Below are 20,398 nucleotides of genomic sequence, written 5' to 3'. Positions count from 1 at the left end.
GTCCCCTGAAAATATGGACGAGCTACAGAACCCTTGTATGCGGGCGTTGCTGGTGCCATGGTAGAATTCTCACCTTCCTTGTGGGATACCTGGGTTTGATTCCTAGCCAAGGCACCCCATGTGCGGCTACCACCCCTTTGTCAGTGGAGGCTTGAGTGTTGCTGTGACACTGAATAGGTTTCAGTGAAGCTTCCAGACTAAGATGGATTAGGAAGAAAGGCCTGGTGATCTTCTTCCCAAAATCAGCCAATGAAAACCCTATGGACCACAAAGGTTCAATCCGCAACGGATTATGAAGGTGGCACAGGGCTGGGTAGTGTTTCAGACCATTGCTCATTGGGTCACCAAGAGTCAGGGTCAACCTGGGGGCAGCTAATAACAAAAACGCAGAACCCTTGTAGGGTCCTACGAGTAGGGTTGAGAATAGAGACTGGGGAAAAGGCCCTTGGAGGTCCCTTCTTTCTGTTGGACCGAGACATCCATGTTGGATAAAACCTGAACACCGGAGTTTAGAAGCAGCCTTGCCCAGACCCAGCCAGGCACAGAGAGGCAATGGTGGAGCTGGACTACTAGATATCTGATGGCCAAAGGTAAAAACAAAGCAGACACTCCCAGGACATATTGGACTGGATGGCAGGAATGAATAGGGGATTGAAGTCAATCTCTGTCCCACCTACATCCATGTCCCTGGAAGCAGCACCTACCCCATCACTCCTCATCCAGCCAGGGGGATCAGAGCACATCAGCCATGAGAAGAACTATAACAATATAGAGTTTGCAAGATTTCTTCCTAACTTTAGGGCACTATCACAGTTACCATACCTGGTGACTCAACACCTCTGAGAAGTAGGCAGGACACCTCTCGCCACCCCTATTTGGTCTTATAGGAACCTTCCAAATTCAGAAAATCTACTATTGTATGCTCTTTTCTAGAGATACAGAATCAAGTCTCAGTGGGCTTAACTGATTTGCTTAAGGTTACAAAGGCCTGTAAATAGGCCAGGAGTAGAATTCAGAGTTTCTAACTCAGAATACATTATTTTGTTCCGTATCAAAACACATCGAGGAAAGACTCATATAAAGCTCATAAAAAAAAAAAAGAAAAGAAAAAACCCATGATGCCCAAGTTGGAAACCCAGAAATAGACTTTGGAGAAAAGTTTTTGTAGTTTTCGAGTTTTTGGAGCATTTTTCTTTCTTGTTGTGTCATTTCTGTGACCATTTGCTAAGTACTTCCTGTGTGTGAAGACTCTCCTTTTCTCAGCTTTTGATAAAATGAGGCATTGCTGCTTATATTTCGGTAAATCTCTAAATGCCTTGGTCACATCTCCCTTCCTCCTCCTCCCCTCATCTCACAGCCCTTTTACTTACATGGCACCCTTATGCAGAATGGCAGGCTCATGTCAGTGAATGACACCAAAGGGAAAAAAGGAAAAGAAAATTTTAATTTTCTTCTAAATGTACAAAACTTCACAATGTGAGAATTTTCTAATTTTTAATAGGTTAGTCATGTGTATTCTACAAAATGAATCAGCTAAGTTAGGAACATCAATGCATTTAATTGAACATGAGACATCTTTGATTACTGATGCCAGGGCCCCATGCAGGTACGGACTAGTGACCAAAGAAGCATTATCTTATGCACTAGGTGGGATACAGAGATGAACAAAAGAGAAATGGGTGCTGAGGAGGTTTGCTTAGCTGCAGAGCAGCCTGACACGGAGCTAAGAGAGCCCGCCAAATACAGTATGCAAGAGTCAAGCTCAGAGCTAATGAAACCCCGGCATTTTATCAAGCAAGCATCTTCCTCCTCAGCCATCCCAAGATGACAAACTAGAGTTGCCTGGTGGTCTTGGGGCATCAGAAAGAAAACTGAACAGAGAGGGGACAGAAACAAGAGATGGGGGGTTGAGGCACGGGGGACTGGAGTAGAGAGAGGCAGCATACGGAAGAATCAGAGCAGGGAAAAGTCCTTCCCAAAGTCAATGTGATGCAGTGCACCTTTGTTAGCTAAAGATAAAGCACTCAGGCAGGGAACACAGGCTGCTCAGTGGCATGTGCCCCCCCTGGCAGCACCTGGGGAGTAGGCATTTCCGAGGCTTGAATCCCAAATCCTCCCTGTAGAGTCCATGGGACTCTAAGCAAGTTACATACCCTGGCTGAGCACCATCTACTTCATCCGTATCCTGGGTGATATCCCTCCCGCCTCCCACAGTTTCTGTGGGTCTCAGTGGGCTCATGTGAGAAAGCACCTATAACGAGTGCTGGAACACAGTAGGCATCCTTGATCCTCACCACAGCCTTACAAGGTTGAGTTGCTGGTGGAGAACTGGGCTAAGGGAGAGCCCATGCTGCTTCTACTTTATATCAGTTGTCAATATGTTTTATAGTTGACGTTAGTTCCCATCAACTTGGCTGTGGCTCATGGCAAACCCATGTATAACAGAACAAAAGGTTTTCTGGCCCTGTGCCTACTTCATGATTGTTGGTATGTTTAAGTCCATTGTTGTGGACATTGCGTCAATCCATCTCAGTGAGGGTTTCCCTTGCCTTCATTGGCCCTCCACTTTATGAAGCATGATGTCCTTCTCCATCATTGGTCTCTCCCCATGATGCATCCAAAGTAAGCGAGTTGAAGTCTTAAACAATATTCTGTAATCATATGGTTTTCATTGGCTAATTTCCAAGGTATATTGCCAGGCCTTTCTCCCTACTCTGTCTTAGTCTGGAAGCTCCACTAAAACATGTCCACTGTGGGTGACCCTGCTGGTGTTTGAAATACCAGTGGCATAGTTCCCAGAATCATAGCAACAGGCAAGCCACCATAGTAGGACAAACTGACAGATGGAAGGCAGCAAGCCCTTTTTTCAAATTAAATATAATATGGAATCCCAACACAGAAAGCCAGTGTACATGAAGCTTCCTTGAATGAAATCAGAAGACAGAGTTCAGCATTGTTCTGAAGCCCTCCCCACCCCACACCACTAACCGCTTCTCCCCCACCCCCCGCCCCCCCATGACAGTTACTCAGAGACTCCAGGGCTCAACACACTCAGTTAAGGAATCATGAATTTAGGCAATAACATTTCACAAGGCAACGGGCTTGATCAAAAATGACAGAATGACTTAAAATTAATCTTAACATCTGTGTACTTACTATTCAGATGCACCTTTGTCAGGAGTGTTATGCTGTCAGGTCCATTTTACAGATGAGAAAACTGAGGCCCCAAAAGGTTAATCAGCTTGTTCAAGTGTGACACACATGTGAAGGGTAACAGACGTGGGCTTCAGCCTCAGATGCCCACTGTCTTAGTTATCTAGTGCTGCTATAACAGAAATACCGCAAGAGGATGGCTTTAACAAAGAGAAGTTTATTTTCTCCTAGTAAAGTAGGCTGGAAATCCAAATTCAGAGTGTCAGCTCCAGGGGAAGGCTTTCTGTCAGCGTTCTCATCAATCTTCCCCCAGACTCTGTGCAGTGACCCCAAGTCCAAAGGACACACTCTTCTCCTGGCACTGCTTTCTTGGTGGTATGAAGTCCCCAAATCTCTGCTTGCTTCTCTTTCCTTTTATCTCTTGAGAGATAAAAGGTGGTACAGGCCACACCCCAGGGAAACTCCCTTTATGTGGATCAGGGAGGTGGCCTGAGTAAGGGTGGTGTTACAATCCCACCCTAATCCTGTCAACATAAAATTACAATCACAAAATGGAGAACAACCACACAATACTGGGAATCATGGCCTAACCGAGTTGAGAAACACGCTTTTGGGGGGGACATAATTCAATCCATGACACCCACACTAGGAATGCTGTAGGAAGCTTCGTGTTCTCTGATTCCAAAATTGCTTATTAACCCTGCTCAGCCTCCTGAGGAAGAAATGGGGCTGAGATGACAGAGAGTAGCTTGTTCCCCCAGCCCCTCGTTTCCAGTTGCCCCCACCATCTGGTTTCTTTCAGTACCTGAGACCGGAGCCTACAGGCAGGCCTGGCATACTGTTCACACAGAACGTCCTTGTGGGCCCTCAGCCTTGGCCTCGGCATAAGTGTACAGGCCAGAGCCATTTGTCTCCCCCTGGGGCCACATCTCATTCATCACCAGCCATCCAGGCGCCATCCCTCCATCCTTCCTGGCAGGCAGAGCCAAGATAGAGGAGAATATTCTCGCCAGGCCATCCAACATAGTCAGCTGTTTCCAAGCTGCTGCTCCTTTGGAGAAAAATCTCCCCAACCTGGTCTGCATCATAAACGTGTCTTTCCCGATCCTGGGTGTGGCTCGGGACTCAAGGACGCTGAGAAATGCCAGTGAACTCAGTTCTCAGTGGGTCAGAACACACGTGTAGGGAGAGCCACTGTGTGCCATGCCCTGTCCTGGGTTCTGGGGACACAGAAATGAAGACACAGCTCACTTAGAATGATAGGTCTGGGTGAAACTTTTGAGATCATTTAGTCCCACATGTCCATTTCAGCTATGAGAAAACTGAGACCCAGAGATGAGGGACTGACCCTGGAGTGTTATGTGACTCAAGCCAATAGGATCCTTGCCTGGGACTTTTCAGCTTGGAGCTTGAGGAGAAAAACATGACAAACTGACAAATGGATGGTTGCAAGCCCTTCTTTCAAATTAAATATAATATGAAATCCCAAAACAGAAAACCAATGGAAATGGAGCTTACATTGGTTTTGGGCCAGAGCTGGGACTGCAGTGAAACATGTGAGATGCCTAGGGTGCAAAACTTAAGGAGGCACTCACTGTCAGAGACTTTTCTAGCCAAGTGTTTCTGTGGGGTGGGAAAATAGGGCACAGAAGTGATGAGAGATGTATGGAGAGCAACTCTTTCTTCAAATCTAAGGCTACCCTAGTGCTTTCTAATAAACCCCCCAATGACTGAAGCCAAGGAGCCCTGATGATGCAGCGGTTAAGCAGCTCAAACTGCCCGGCAGCTCCGCAGGAGAAAGATGTGGCAGTCTGCTTCTATAAAGATTAAAAAATATAAAGATTACAGGCTTGGAAACCCTGTGAGGCAGTTCTACACTGTCCCGTAGGGTCGCTATGAGTAGAAGTCGGCTTGGCAGCGATGGGTATGGCTTAAGCCAGGGTCCTTGGGCGGCACAAATGGTTAGTTACTTGGCTACTAACTGAAAGTTGGCAGTTGGAACCCACCCAGAGCTGCCTTGGTGGTTAAACCAAATATTTTGGGGTCATCAGGGTTTGGGAACACTATCTGCCAACATGGCTCCCATCTCAGGCTGATGTTGGCAGACGCCAGTGCTCCGGCCTGCAAGAAGCTGGGGAGGGATATCTGCCAACTAGCTCTCCTTAAAAGGCGTCTTCCTCCTCAAACCAGCTTCCCGGACACAGCCATGAGGGTGGAGAGCTATCCAGTGTCTCCCAGAGGCAGAGCTCGGAGACCAGGAGGAGTATCACACATCACAAATCATTTTCTCTGCACATTCCTGGGAAGTTTGGGGCATAAACTTTCCACCTTATCTTTCTGAGAGCAGATACCAGGAGCTGGCCCTTGCAATATTTCCATTTAAGCAAGGATGAAAGCTGGTGTCAGCAGCCCCCGGGGCTCCTAGTAAGATGAAGAAAAGTGTTTGGTTGCCTCCAGGGAAGGGAGATAAAGAGCAGGGAAGAAATAGGATGGAATGAACAGCAAGGGAAAGAAGTGGAAAGGGGAAATGGGTTTTGCTGGCGATCTGCTCCCATAAAGATTATTTTTGGTGGTGTGTGCCGTTGAGTAGATTCCTACTCATAGTAACCCAGGGTCGAACTGCCCCATAGGGTTTTCCCAGCTGTCATTTTTATGGGAACAGATTGCCAGGTATTTTTCCTATGGAGTCATTGTTGGGCTGGAACTGCCAAACTTTCAGTTAGCAGCCAAGTGCTTAACCATTGTACCACCAGGCTCCTCTGTAAATATTAAAGCCTAGGAAACCCTGTGGGGCAGTTCTACCCTGTCCTACAGGGTCACTATGAATCAGAACTGACTCAACAGCACACAACAACGACATTGCTCTATCAAGTTACAGTTGGCAAAGGCAGCTCCAGGCAGTAGTGCTTAAGAGTGTGGGCCCTGAAGTTCCATCACCCAGGGTACAAATCCCAGGTCTGCTCTTCACTTACTGTGTGACCACGTGTGAGTTACTCAACCTCTCTTGCCAGTAAAATAGGGGTGAAAATAGTACCTACCCCTAGGACTGCTCTGGACACTGAATGAGATGACATGTGACCCTTGGCACAGCATCTGGCATGCAGCAAGCATTTGATCCAAGCTGGAGATGATTCTCACTCTGCCAGGAACTTCCGTGTGAATCCACCTGGTCACAGGTGATCAGAGAAGCCTGGGCCAAGTTCTTGCTTATGATCTCAACTGATCAGCTCTGAATGGCTGTGCTTACCTGAGTCACAGTTGTCCACTCCACATTGACCTATGACATCAAGAGGTCTATCAAGGCAGAAAAGGAAAATATCAACATTTCACATTGTATTTGTGAAAGCAATAAATAACTAGAATAATACTTAAAGATATACATATAGCTAGGTCATCTAACCTTGAGCTGTTGGAAATTGGTGTTTTGTCTGGGGCAGTTTTTGAATAGGGTCTATAACTGTGTGATATATCATCTGGAAGTAGGGTTCTGCTGTTTGAAAGAAAGAAAAGGGAAAAGTTTGAAAGCCCCATCCTAGACGTTAGCACCTGTAGGTACAGATTTGAGACCCACTGGGATTTGCATCTCTTTGGTGGAAAAGTTGCCTATTCATGAGCGCTGAGCTTCCAGCAGCTGAGACTGAACACGGGCAGCTATGGCTGGAGAAATGCGAGTCCCACTTTTGATTGCTGTTGTTAACCGTCCTCAAGCCGGCTTCAACTCACGGTGATTTTACGTAGAGGAGAATGAAACGTCCGGTCCTGTGCCATCATCCTAATTGTTGGTACTTCTGTATGTTGTAGGTACTGTGTCAGTCCCTCTCACTGAGGGTTTTCCCTCGTTTACGGCACTTTTGATATGCGATATCATATGCATAATGTAATTGCCTATTTTGTCTTCAGAAACACCCCTTTCCCATGTCTGAGCCATCGCTTGCCATTTTACAAGCCACAACTGAGCTCATAGAGCGAAAGCGTGCATTTCATGTTCTATTCCCTTTGAAAATGCATTTAAAAGGAAGAGAGCAAGGTTTTTAGATATGAATAGCCAGGGATTGATCAAGCGGTTGAAAAGGTGGCCCTGCCTGAGGGTCACCCAGCAATCAGGCCCATGTAGGTCACCAGTCTTCTCTCCCAGGCAAGAAGGCGAGAGTCACCCACTAACCTCTGCCCTGATCCAGGCCCTCCTGGGTGCAGGGACCAAGAGATCTCACCAGAAGGAAGATCCCAGGGTGGAGGAGTGAGGCAGGTCAAGGAAGGCTGGTAACAAGGAGAAATCTTCAGTAAGAAAATTATTATGTCCACTTCAATTTGACACCTGCTATCCAGCCCAGGGCCTTATTTTAATCAGGAAGTATTGAAATAACATTTGTTAAGAGCCTTTGATAAAGACGCCAGAAAAATCCACACACACCCAACTGGAAGCCGACCCTTGAGGAAAATAAAACCAGTTGCCGTGGAATTGATTCCAACTCGTGGGGACCCCATGTGTGTCAGAGTAGAACTGCGCTCCATAGGTTTTCGGCAGTTGATTTTTCAAAAGTAGATCTCTAGACATTTCTTCAGAGGTGCCTCTGGGTGGGCTCGAACCATTGGCTTTTCAGTTAGCAGCCAAGCACATTAACCGTTTGTATCATCCAGGGACCCCAACCTCTGAGGAAATTCCCCTTTAATACCGCCCTTTCATCCTTTCAGCGTATGTTTTCCTTGAAAATATGGAATTTATTTTTAGTAAGAATCCTGGGGAGGGAGTTCTCCTAATTACTTGATTTTTGTTTGTTTGTTTGTTTGTTTTCTTTTTAAAGAACTTTTTAAATCTTCATCTTCACTACCTTAGAATGATTTCCTTTCCAACAGTGTATAGCAGGATTCTTGTTTTGTCAAACCATAGAAACAAACACTAGCTAACATTTTTTTTTTTTTTTTTTTCAAAAAAGAAGTTATTGGAAGGACACAGGGTAGCTCGCACAGTCAAAGGTAAAACCCAAAATGCATTGTGCCTTGGAAAGGACAGGAACTGGGGGGCTCCTGGCAGTGCCAACTCAAGAATGTCAGAAGATAAATGTGGCTTCACCACACCCCCCCGCCCAACTCTGGGCAGAGTGATTGACAGGCCCTCCCACCCATGTCAAATGAAGAGGAGGGAGTTCCCCAAAGAGGAAAACTACGCGTGTGTTTTGACAATTTATCATTTATTTGTCTTTTTTCGCATAAGGGAAGTATTCAAACCTAGCTTTTAGTCAAACTCTCAAACGGCAAGGAAGAGGTAGGCATTCAACTGAAGTAAGAGCAGAAGGGGCTAGGGGGAGGAAGGTATATTTTTATCTCATTCATATCTTAGTACATACTTGGGATTAGATGCTGATGAATTTGCCACTGAGAGCTGTTGTTAATCAGCTGCCTGTCAGCAGTCATTGCTAGTGGCATTTAAAAGACACAGCACTGTGGGATTAACTGCACTTTTTCCAATTACCTCTCTGTAAAAGCAAAGGGAAACCCAGCGTACACTCTGGGGGTGTCATCACCCCCTGTTTACACTCACTGTGATTCTGGGGATTATGACGAGGCTCAGTTAGAGCTGATGAATTTGGGTGGACCGTGTTTAACAAGGTGTTTTGGGTTTGAGTTTGGAAATCGCAGAGACCTGGGATCGCCAAAGCCAGTTTCCAGAGTGACGCCCAAGCACTGCCTTAGGTCCCCAGCTGGCAGTCTCCTTGGCTGAATCAGGGAAGGTGCTCGGCTTTCGGCAACAGGCTGTCCCTCAGAGCACACAGTCCCGGGGCCACCAAACAAGGTCCTGGGTGACCTGTCCATTTGGTGGGGTGGGGATAACACAAGGAGAGAGAGCAGGCAGGAAAGGGAATTAGTGTCGTGGGATTCCTGATATATTCCAGGAACTGTTTGAGGCTTTTCTGAGGCTTCTGCCTGATTATAAACCACCCCTCCTCCCTCCCCCAAAAAAACCCATTGCAGTCGAGTCAGTTCCAACTCATCGCAACCCCATGTGTTGCAGAGTAGAGCTGTGCTCCATAGGGTTTTCAAGGCTGTGATCTTTCAGAAGTAGATCTCCAGGGCTTTCTCCCGAGGTGCCTCTGGGTGACTTCAAACCACTAGCCTTTTGGTAAGTAGTCCTGCGCTTAGCAATTTGCACCACCCAGGGACTCACCCCTGATGATACAGATGTTTCCAAAAAAAAAGCTGGGAAAATACTGAAAAGGATAAAGTAGAAAACTGAAATCACCCACAATCCTACAACTCAGCAGTAACTATTAACATTCGCAGATACTTGCTTTGGGCTTCCCCAGTGTAGGGGGGAGGGGGGTACGTGCAGGTGTGTCATCCATGTTGTTTTCAATACTTTTCCTGAGACAAGTAGGGAATGAATAACTACACTGATGTGCATAATTAGGGCCGTAATATATGCAGACTTTTGCATCCTGCATTTTTCCCTTAATACGAAATGTACTTCCCCATATCCTCACAGTTTTGAAAAATATCATTTTAATAACTTGGACTTGGTTATAAAAGCGATACAGGCCCCTGTGAAAAACTTTGCAAAATACAGGACAGTGTTTTGCCCTCATTATCACACAAATAGGCCAATACCACCATTTACATTGTGTTCTAGTCTACCTCACTCTGTCCTATTCATAGATTCAATTTATTATGTGTGTGTATGTCTCTGAGTGGCCAAAACGGTTAAATGTTCAACTACTAACAGAACGGTTGGCAATTCGAACCCACCCAGGAGTGCCTCAGAAGGAAGCCCTGGCAATCTGCTTCCCAAAGGTCACAGGCTTGAAAATCCTATGGAGCACAGCTCTACTCTGACACACATGGGTCACGTGGGGTCGCCATGAGTCAGAATCGACTCAAAGCAACTAATAACAACACAATGTATGCGTATACATATATCCACACACATTTTACATATATGTATTGATACAGCTTAGCGTCTTCCTTTTTCACTTAAATTATGTTGTTAATATTTTTTTTAAAAAACTCATTTTAGTGACTACATAATATTCTATTATACAGCAATACAACGTTTTGCCTCACCAATATCCAATATTTGGGCATTTAGAGTGTTTCTAGTATCTAATGTGATAAACAGTGCTGGAAGGAACACCTTTCCACATAAAACTGTATGTCTGTCTCTAATGTTCTCTGGAATTTTCAGTAAATTAATGAAAGCTTTGGGTCAGTTTTCTGTTAGCCTTAAAAAGATGTCTGCCCTCCCATCCCCACCCCATCTCCCACATGTACACTTAGTGAGTACTGAAATTCTCACGCAGCGGGGTGAGTGGTTTCTATTTTGATAGGATGCTTCCAGAGACAGCGTGCTCACTACCAGCTGAGCCAATGGTTTCACACTGGGCATTGCAAACATTTGAAAGCCTTTCTTTATGGCCAAACAGAAATTGCCTCCATGGCAACAGCTACATATCGGGGAAATGCAAAACTAGCTAATTCTTTTCCCATGAGTTCTTCAAACACTTCGAGACATTTCTCAATGTCTTAACCTCCTTCCTCCAGGCTAATGATTCCAGGAATTCAATCTCCTTTTTCAAGGCCTGGGTTTTTGGAGGCCCCACCCCTACCCATGGATCCTCTCCTTTTGCCCCACCCAACCTTTGCAGCGTGAAGCCCTGTTTCTCCAGCTCACATTTATTTAGGAAATGGCTCTTGATCCCTCTGTAACTAGCACAGTGTAGACATGCCACAGCCATACCCCGGGGACAGCAGTTGCACCATTGGTTAAGCTCACCCAACACCTTTACAGCCCAGCTGCCCTGGCTCCTGGCCCTGCTCCGCCCCTCACTGGCTGTGTGACTCTGGACATGTTTCTTAATCCCTCTCTGCACCAAGGTTGTAGGAAGGATGAGGTGATATGGTGATGCATGGGCAAAGCTCTTACAAGACCTGGGGCAGGGTTTGCGTTCGATGCTGTGCAGCCTACGCTGTCTGGTAACAGATTCTCCGCTGGGTAAATTGAGGGCAACATGGAGGAAAACGTGTTGCTCAGTGGGCCCCCTTGAGATTCTACAATGGCAAGCTCTCTGGTCCCAGGGATCTATGAGGTCAGGGCTCTGGATGAAGCACCCTATGGCTTCCAGTGTACAGGTGACTGTACACTGTGGAGAGGGTGTGATGGAAAGCTGACCCGGCAGGACTGATGTGCTCTGACCTGTGTGTCTGGACCATCCTGTTAGGGACACAGGGAGAGTAAATTGGGTCTTCCCAATGAGTATGGAGGCTTCAGGCATGGCTGGTTCCAGGCTACCCCTCAGCTCTGCTTCTGAGAAGCTGAGCAGTCTGCAGAGTCACACACCCACATACCCACCTGTTTCAGGAGGGAACTCCCAGACTTGGGAGGTCAAGTTTACATCAGCTCTGGAAATAGAACAAATGAAGGTCAAAAAACGAAAACAGAACCCAATGAAAAATCAGACTCTGGTTTAGCATTCCAAAATAAATGGCACTTTTGGATGCTGCTTGAATTTGTTCAAAATGAACACCTAAAATTTTCCTATGAGGTAATTTTCAGGGAGGGATTAAAGCATGGTTAGGCCCACTCTGGGAACTGTGGTAATGAGTCCTGCTGCCCCCACCAATTCCAATTCTGACCCAGCATCTGCTGACAGCAGCCATGAAAGAGGCAGCATGGCAGGAGAGCTGGGGACACCTCCTCCCTCCCCTCCACAGCTCTGGGAAATCACCAGGTCCACAGTTGGGGTGGCACTGGGGACAAGCCACATCAGGTTGGAGGGCAGCGCTTAAACTTCATTAACTAGGAGCCCGTGGATGGAGTTTCTGAGACACCAGCGAGCAAAGGTGCTGGAATGTCTTTCAAACGTTGTTTCGGCCTTGGTTTTCATTTTCCGTCCGGGCTGCTTTTGTAGTTGTTATTGCTTCTGCAGTGCCTGTTCCATTATTGTCTGTGCTCCACTGGGGCAACCAAAGTTCAAGAGATGATGTATGTCGTGGCCTCAACACATCCTGCTCCACCAACCGCCGTGCCTTCACACCTGCCGATCCTGTCTGCAGGGCCCCTTCCTGCCCTGCCCACTGGACAAACTCCTATTCATCCTTTGAGACCCATTTCAAAGGTGTCAAAACCAGGAAACCTGGGAATCATCCCTAACACCTCCTCCTCCCGCAGACTATCATCAAGTCCCATTGACTTGGTTTACCTCTTGACTCCATCCCACCTCCTCTCTAAGAGTCCAGCCCTCACCATCTCTCCCTAAGATATCACCACCTCTATGTATCAAGCCTACCACCCATCTGTTAGTTTGTTGTACAATGGTGGCTTGCATGTTGTTATGATGCTGGAAGCTACGCCACCAGTATTTCAAATACCAGCAGGCTCACCCATGTAGTCAGGTTTCAGTGAAGATTCCAGACTAAGACAAAGAAGAAAGGCCTGGCGATCACCCCCAAAATTAGCCAACGAAAATCCCGATATAGTGCTTGAAGATGAGCTTCCTAGGTTGGAAGGCACTCAAAAGACACAGTGGCTGTAACAACAGACTTGAGCATACCAATGATGGTGAAGATGACGCAGGTCTGGGCAGTGTTTCATTCTGTGGCACATGGGATCGCCATGAGTCAGAGCCAGCTGGAGGACAACTAACAACAACAACAATAATGTATCAAGTACTGGACTAAGTATGGCACCAACATAACCACATTTCACCTTCTCAGTAGTCCTGCTTTGCTCATTGTTGTTGTTGTTGGGTGCCGTCGAGTCAGTTCCGACTCATAGCGACCCTATGCACAACAAAAGGAAACTGCCCAGTCCTGTGCCATCCTTACAATCGTTGTTATGCTTGAACTCGTTGTTGCAGCCACTGTGTCAATCCACCTTGTCAAGGGTCTTCCTCTTTTCTGCTGATCCTGTACTTTGCCAAGCGTGACGTCCTTCTCCAGGGACTGATCCCTCCTGGCAACATGTCCAAAGTATGTAAGACACTCTCACCATCCTTGCTTCTAAGGAGCATTCTGGTTGTACTTCTTCTAAGACAGATTTGTTCGTTCTTTTGGCAGTCCATGGTATAGTCAATATTCTTTGCCAACACGGCAATTCAAAGGCATCAATTCTTCTTTGGTCTTACTTGTTCATTGTCCAGCTTCCACATGCATATGACGCGATTGAAAATACCATAGCTTGGGTCAGGCGCACCTTAGTCTTCAAGGTGACATCTTTGCTCTTCAACACTTTAAAGAGGTCCTTTGCAGCAGATTTACCCAAGGCAATGTGTCTTTTGATTTCTTGACTGCTGCTTCCACGGCTGTTGATTGTGGATCCAAGTAAAACTAAGTCCTCGACAACTTCAATCTTTTCTCAGTTTATCATGATGTTGCTCATTGGTCCACTTGTGAGGATTTTTGTTTTTTTCATGTTGAGGTGCAATCCATACTGAAGGCTGTGGTCTTTGATCTTCATTAGTAAGTGCTTCAAGTCCTCTTCCCTTTCAGCAAGCAAGGTTGTGTCATCTGCATAACGCAGGTTGTTAATGAGGCTTCCTCCAATCCTGATGCCCCGTTCTCTTTCATATAGCCCAGCTTCTCATATTATTTGCTCAGCATACAGATTGAATAGGTATGGTGAAAGAATACAACTCTGATGCACACCTTTCCTGACTTTAAACCAATCAGTATCCCCTTGTTCTGTCCAAACAAATGCCTCTTGATCTATGTAAAGGTTCCTCATAAGCACAATTAAGTGTTCTGGAATTCCCGTTCTTTGCAATGTTATCCATAATTTGTTATGATCCACACAGTTGAATGCCTTTGCATACTCAATAAAACACAGGTAAACATCCTTCAGGTATTCTCTGCTTTCAGCCAGGACTCATCTGACATCAGCAAGGATATCCCTGGTTCCACGTCCTCTTCTGAAACCGGCCTGAATTTCTGGCAGTTCCCTGTCGATATACTGCTGCTCATTGTAGGGATAGGTAAATTGAGACTGAGATGTGAGTGTGCAGATTCACCACTAATTTGTTCATGACCTCAGACACTTCGTTCCCCTCTCTGGTTCCCAGTTTTCTCATGCATAAAATGAAGTGCTTGGATTAAACTGTGTTCAAGATCGCTGGTAGTTCAAAAACTTTATACTTCACAGTTTCTTGCTTTTAAAATATACCACTGTTGGGATCATGGATTTAGTTTTATATTTGGAACTGGGAACATTTCGGGAGGGATACTGAACAGGGGCCTACATCATAGGATAGAGAAGGGCCCAGCAGGAAATGGCTGAAGGAGGAGGTATTGTCTTCCTTAGGAGAAAACGTAGGAGTAGAAGGACACGGCGCCTGCTGCCCTTGAAGGGACGTCACAGGGAAGAGGCAGCACACCTGTCCTCTCCCTCCAGAAAGCTGTAGAAAAATCACAGGAAATTTCAAGAGGCAGCTTTCAACTGAACTTACAAAATAACTTTCTAGTCTGTACTCCTTAGGGATGAACGGGCACAGGATTTAGAAATGAAAAGATCCAGGTTCAAAACGGGCTTTGCCACTTCTAGGACAAACAACTCGGATTTCCTGAGCCTCAGTTGCCTTACCTGTAAAATGGGGATAAAAGTAAACTTACCTCAGAGGATCGTGATGAGAATTAAAATAAATAATGTTTGCACAAGTAACTAGTTGCAGTTATTATTATCATTGTAGTTACTTTTTTTTAGCAATAACACCAAGAACTATTTCTTCCACCTTCACTGAAGCATCCACGCTGAGGCAGGAGGTTGCCACACTGAGGCAACCTTTCCTTGTGGAGAAGGTTAGAGCTTGCCCCTTTCCATACAAAGCCTCTTTGGTAATATCAAATTTAAAAAAAAAATGGCCATTGAATTAACTCTGACTCGTGGCGACTCCACGTGTGTCAGAGCAGAACTGTGCCCCATGGGGTTCTCAGTGGCTGATCTTTCAGAAGTAGCTCACCAGGCCTGTCTTCTGAGGCGCATTGGGGTGAACTTGAACTTCCAGCCTTTCAATAGCAGCCGATGTCATTAACTGTTTGCACCATGTCAAATAATACCTCTAAATACAACCATAGAAAAGTATTCAACAGCATGGGCAGACCTTATTGCTAACATCCAACACTTTGAGTCTCATTTTATGTAATCCACCCAAGAAATGTACACGTTTCTTGAAATTCATGACTTGAAGAAACCTTGGCCTCTCATCTCTGATCCTGAAAGCAGCTTAATGGCCGTTCCCGCCTTGTAAGTGTCAGCATGGAGACAACACAGCCCTCTCTGAATAGCATGGAAAGGTCTGTTCCCATGGTGGTCAGAGCATGTCCTGAGCTAAACAGAGAGTGAGAACCAGGGAGAAGAGGGGTGTTTATTAACTTCCTCAGCAGGTAGGGAAAGCACGAGGCCTAGGGCAACGCACTGAGATAGAGGCTTCTTTTATGAACTTGCAGGAGCAATTGTCCGAAGAAACAGAAGAAAGTAGCAAGGTCAATTTCTTGTTGTCGTTAGTTGCTGTACAGTCGAGTCCATCTCTTGCTGGCCCCATCATGTGTGCCAAATACAACTGGGCTCCATGGGGTTTTCAAGGCTGTGACGTTTTGGAAGTAGATCATCAAGTCTTTCTTCCAAGGTGACTCTGAGTGGATTTGAACCACCAACCTTTCAGTTAGCAGCAGAGTGTTTAACCATTGCACCATCAGGGCTCCTTAAAGTGAATCTCCACACTACAAATTACCCTCAAAACTCTCCTCCCTAATTCTGATGCACTAGCAAGCAAAATTGTTTTTCAGTGTCTCCAAGAGCCCTCGGAGAACCATTCTTTTCTCAGATGAGAGAGAGAAAGATGAAAACTTGTTTTGTTCCCTCCTGCTAAAGCCCATACTTTGTACCATCCGGGAACCCCACAGTTCATATTCTTTTAAATATCTTTAGAAAATTAAGCTTGTTGTGCTGGCAAGTGACGACAGAAACTTGACAAGTGAGTAAAAGCTAATTTTGCCCTGGGCACTCCTATTAATGTCCCAGTGTATCTAAATTTTTGAAAAAGCTTCTCTCCCTCTGCCTTTTTTTTTTTTTAAAAACAATAGCAGTAGCAGTAGGATTCAAACTTCATTTTATTTGAAACCAGTTTGTTTCCTGAACAAAGATCTAGGCACGTTACTCCACGGAAGCCACGAACAGAGAAGGGATTGGGTGCACCATTTTTAAAGTCTTGGATAAGAACGTGAGCTTTGCCATTAGGCCAGTGGTTCTCGGCCCAGGTGCATATCAGAATCGCTGGGCAGATTTAGAAACTACCAATACCCAACTCCGTTCCAGACAATTAAACCAGATACTCTGGGCACTTGATGCAGGAGTCATGAATGCAGATGAGCTCCCCAACCCCCTCCACCCCTGGCCTCCCCACTTATCAGTTATCTGGTAGATACAATTATCTGATAGATCAATTAACCAAAAACCCACTGCCGACGAGTCGATTCCGACTCACAGTGACCCTATAGGACAGAGTAGAACTGCCCAATAGAGTTTCCGAGTAGCACCTGGTGGATTCGAACTGCCAACCTCTTGGTTAGCAGCCGTAGCACTTAACCACTACACCACCAGGGTTAGTTATCTGATAGAAAACCCTATGAATCACAACAGAACATTATCTGATGTAGTGGTAGAAGATGAGCCCCCTAGGCTGGGAGACTCTTAAAATATACAGTGGCCACAACAACGGGCTGGGGATCGTGAAGATGGTACAGGACTGGGCAGTATTTTGTTCTGTTGTACACGGGCTTGCCATGAGTAGGAGCTGACTCTACGACAACTAACAACATTAGAAAAGTCACACATAATTTAGAAGAACTATCCTGAGATTAGTGTTCCTGTTATAGAGATGATAAAGTTGAGGCTCTGACAAGTGAAGCAACTTGCCAAAAGTCACCAACTGGCAAGCAGACTATCCAGGATTTAAAGCTCAAACTGTCTTTCTCCAAGGCCCATGTTTTTCCCACTTCGTCAATTGCCATCCTTATAGTGGCTTGGCTGTTTCCTAAGTCCTTAGCCTAACATTCAAGGCCTTTAAAATTGAGCTCCAATCAACTTTGTCCACCCTTATCTCTTGCCACATTCCTCCACACACCCTAGCGCTGAGCCAAAATATCCAATTCCTCGAATGTGCACTATGCATTCTGGCCTTTGGACCCCAAGTCACACTTCTCCAGGTGTCCAATTCCTTCCCGTCTTCCACGGCCTAATCCAAACTCCCACCCCACCTCAATGATCTGCCTGCCAGAAGTGCCCACCCCTCTACCAAGACCCCACAGTCCTTTGTCAATCATTTCATTCCGTCTGGTAGAATTGAATCTTGCTTACAAGGCATATCTGTCCTGTGGACTGTGGGCTCTTAAGAGCTGGGATTTATCCTAATCAGCTCTGTCCCCAGGCCCAGCCCAGTACCTGGCCCAGAGCGGTTTGCTCAGCAAGGCTTGACAACAGGTGATTCACAGGTCCTGGCTTCTGCCTTCAGTAATTCAATCTAGTGCCTTCCATTGTTAAGACGGTAGAGGTACATGGCCATCATAAACAGACCCATGTGACTCTTATGAGATGGCACCCACACCCTTCACATTATTAATTCCCAGCAAGGCTTGGCTGTGAAGTGTTTGGCAAATGGTCCAAGAATGAGTGTTTCACAGTCAGTTGTGTTAGAAATTCAGGGCGCCAGACGGGTGTGGTTAGCAGCATATGGCTTGAAGTGTATGTTCAGTGTTTATGTGTTTTTTACAAACTATGGCTTTATATTTATGTATAAAGAAGGCAAAGGGTTCAAAAGTTAGTTGTGCATTTCAGGGAGTTGTGTTGATGCTTTTAAGTGAGAAGCAAATTTCAGGATGTGGTGGGGGCCCTGGAGAGGGTTCTAATCCCGTCTCCACCAATCATCACCCAGGCTGGGACCTGAGATGAGTGAGATCCCCTTTCGGGGTCCCTGTTTTCTGAACTGTCAAATGAGGGGGTTGGTCTAGAATATATGTGAAGTTTGTTCCAGGGCCAACATTCCAGAAATCACTGAATGCCAAATCAATGGACTTTGCAGAGTCTAGCATTTGTTTCGAGGGAGTAAGAAAGCTTCGAACGTTCTTGCCCCTAGAATGACCTCTACTGGTAGCCAGAGTCCTGGACATGAGGGGCTGAGTCCCTAAGTTTTCTGACTACATTTGACAAACGGATTCTGAAATGTCTTTGCAACAAGGAAAACACTGCCCCATAGGGTCCGGGCTTTGGGGCAATATATCATGCCCTATTTTGCTTTTTGCTTTGCTTAAGTGCTTTGGTTGTTAACCAGTAGGTCAGCAGTTCGAACTCATCAGCCGATTCACAGAAAAAGATGTGGCAATCTGCTTCTGTAAAGGTTAAACCAAAAAACCAAACCCATTGCTGTCAAGTTGATCCTAGCTCAAGCTAGTCTGTAGGACACCGTAGAACTTTCCAGAAGGTTTCCAAGGCTGTAATCGTCACAGAAGCAGACCACCACATCTTTCTTCAGCAGAGCAGCTGGTGGTTCGAACTGCTGGCCTATCGGTTAGCAGCCGAGCACTTAACCACTGTGTCACCAGGGCTTCCGTAAAGATTACAACCTTAGAAACCCTAAGGGGCAGTTCTACTCTGTCCTACAAGGTCACTGTGAGTCACAATCAGCCTGATGGCAATGAGTTTGGTTTTGGTATTTGGCTCTGCAAAAACATATCCAGGTCTTAACTATCTCTTAACCTCCACAGTGATTATTAAAATAATTCTTGGAGATCAGCCCATCCAATTTCTGCACTTTATGGATGGGGAGAGCAGGGCCCGAGAGGGGAAGTGATGGGGTAGAGCCGGGGCAAGGTCCTAGTCCCCCGGTCCTCAAATCAGGGATTAGCTCACAACACACCGTGCCCCCTAGGGTGGAGTGCAGGCACCTGGGGAAGCATGGCAGGGCCTGGGGAGAGATCCATGGCCCCCATGGCAAGTAGAGGCTGGACACGTGGAGCCACATGTGCCTCAGCAGGTCCCTCATTGCTCTTGGAATCCGGCAGATCAGAGTTGGAGAGGTGTTGGAGAATGTCTAGTCTCCCATTCCCCATCCTGGAAGAAGCAGGCAGTGAGCTAGGGGCAGGAAAAGCTGCCAGGTAATCAAGGTCCATCTTCCTAGAGGGTCAGTTTCACTCACCGGAGGTTACCTACACTCTTCTATATTTAAACAAACATATATTATGAGGAATGGCGCGGGGCATTTCAGCATCTTGGAAGACTTGTGGAGCGGCTCTAGCCTTCTGAGGCACCCATAAGGGTGGAGGGTTTTCTGACCCTTTAGAGGGGGTTTGGACAGAAAGACAAAGAAGCCCATCATGGTTCAGAAGTACATCCTGGGCCTCTGGGAGAACAGGGAGAAGGAAGTTGTCTACTTCCTACTTTTCTGGTGCTCTGGCAGAAGTGAGCCACTTTTCTCAACGACCTAACCTAACCTAACCAGTTGCCGTTGAGTCGATTCCCACTCACAGCAATCCTATGTGCACAGAGTACAACTGCTCCATAGGGTTTTTGAGGCCGTGAACTTTCAGAAGCAGGTTGCCAGGCCTGTCTTCCAAGACACCTCTGTGTGGATTCTAACCGCCAACCTTTCAGTTAGTGGTCTAGCACTTGGAGGACACTAATCTTGAACAATCTCTTCATTTTGTAAATGAATAGACCATAAACCTAGAAAAGCCAAGTGACTTTCTCAAAACCACAGGAGACCCAGGACGTGCTGCCAAACCATGGTCAGCTTGTCTTTCTGTCCACACCACTTCTAAATGGTCAGAAAATTGCCTACCCTTATGGGTGCCCCAGGAGAAGGCCAAAGCCTCTCCACAGGTCTTCCAAGATGCTGGAAAGCTCAGAGTCAGGAGGAATTGAAAGATTTCCTGTTTTCAAAAAGCTGAAATTGAAAAGTGCTGTCATTTTCTTTAAATACATTCTTTTGAATAAAACATCTATTCTTGACGCCAGCAGCAAGCTTTGAAACATGTTCAAGATGACATGATTGATAACAAGACGGCTTTTTCAAGATGTTTCTAATTTCATCTTCCTGGTTAAAGAATGTGAACTTTCTAACATGATGTATGGCCTACTAAGAAGGTGTGCTCGAACGGAAGTTATTTATTTATGCTTCCATTTTTGACAGATGAATATTAACGATGGAGAAAATTGTAAAGCCAATTAGTAAAAGCTGAATAATGTCCATATCAATGTGAGGCTAGGAAC

This window comes from Loxodonta africana, chromosome 21 (assembly GCF_030014295.1).
Source record: "Loxodonta africana isolate mLoxAfr1 chromosome 21, mLoxAfr1.hap2, whole genome shotgun sequence".
Lineage (NCBI taxonomy): Eukaryota > Metazoa > Chordata > Mammalia > Proboscidea > Elephantidae > Loxodonta > Loxodonta africana.
Note: the sequence above shows the minus strand (reverse complement) of the source record.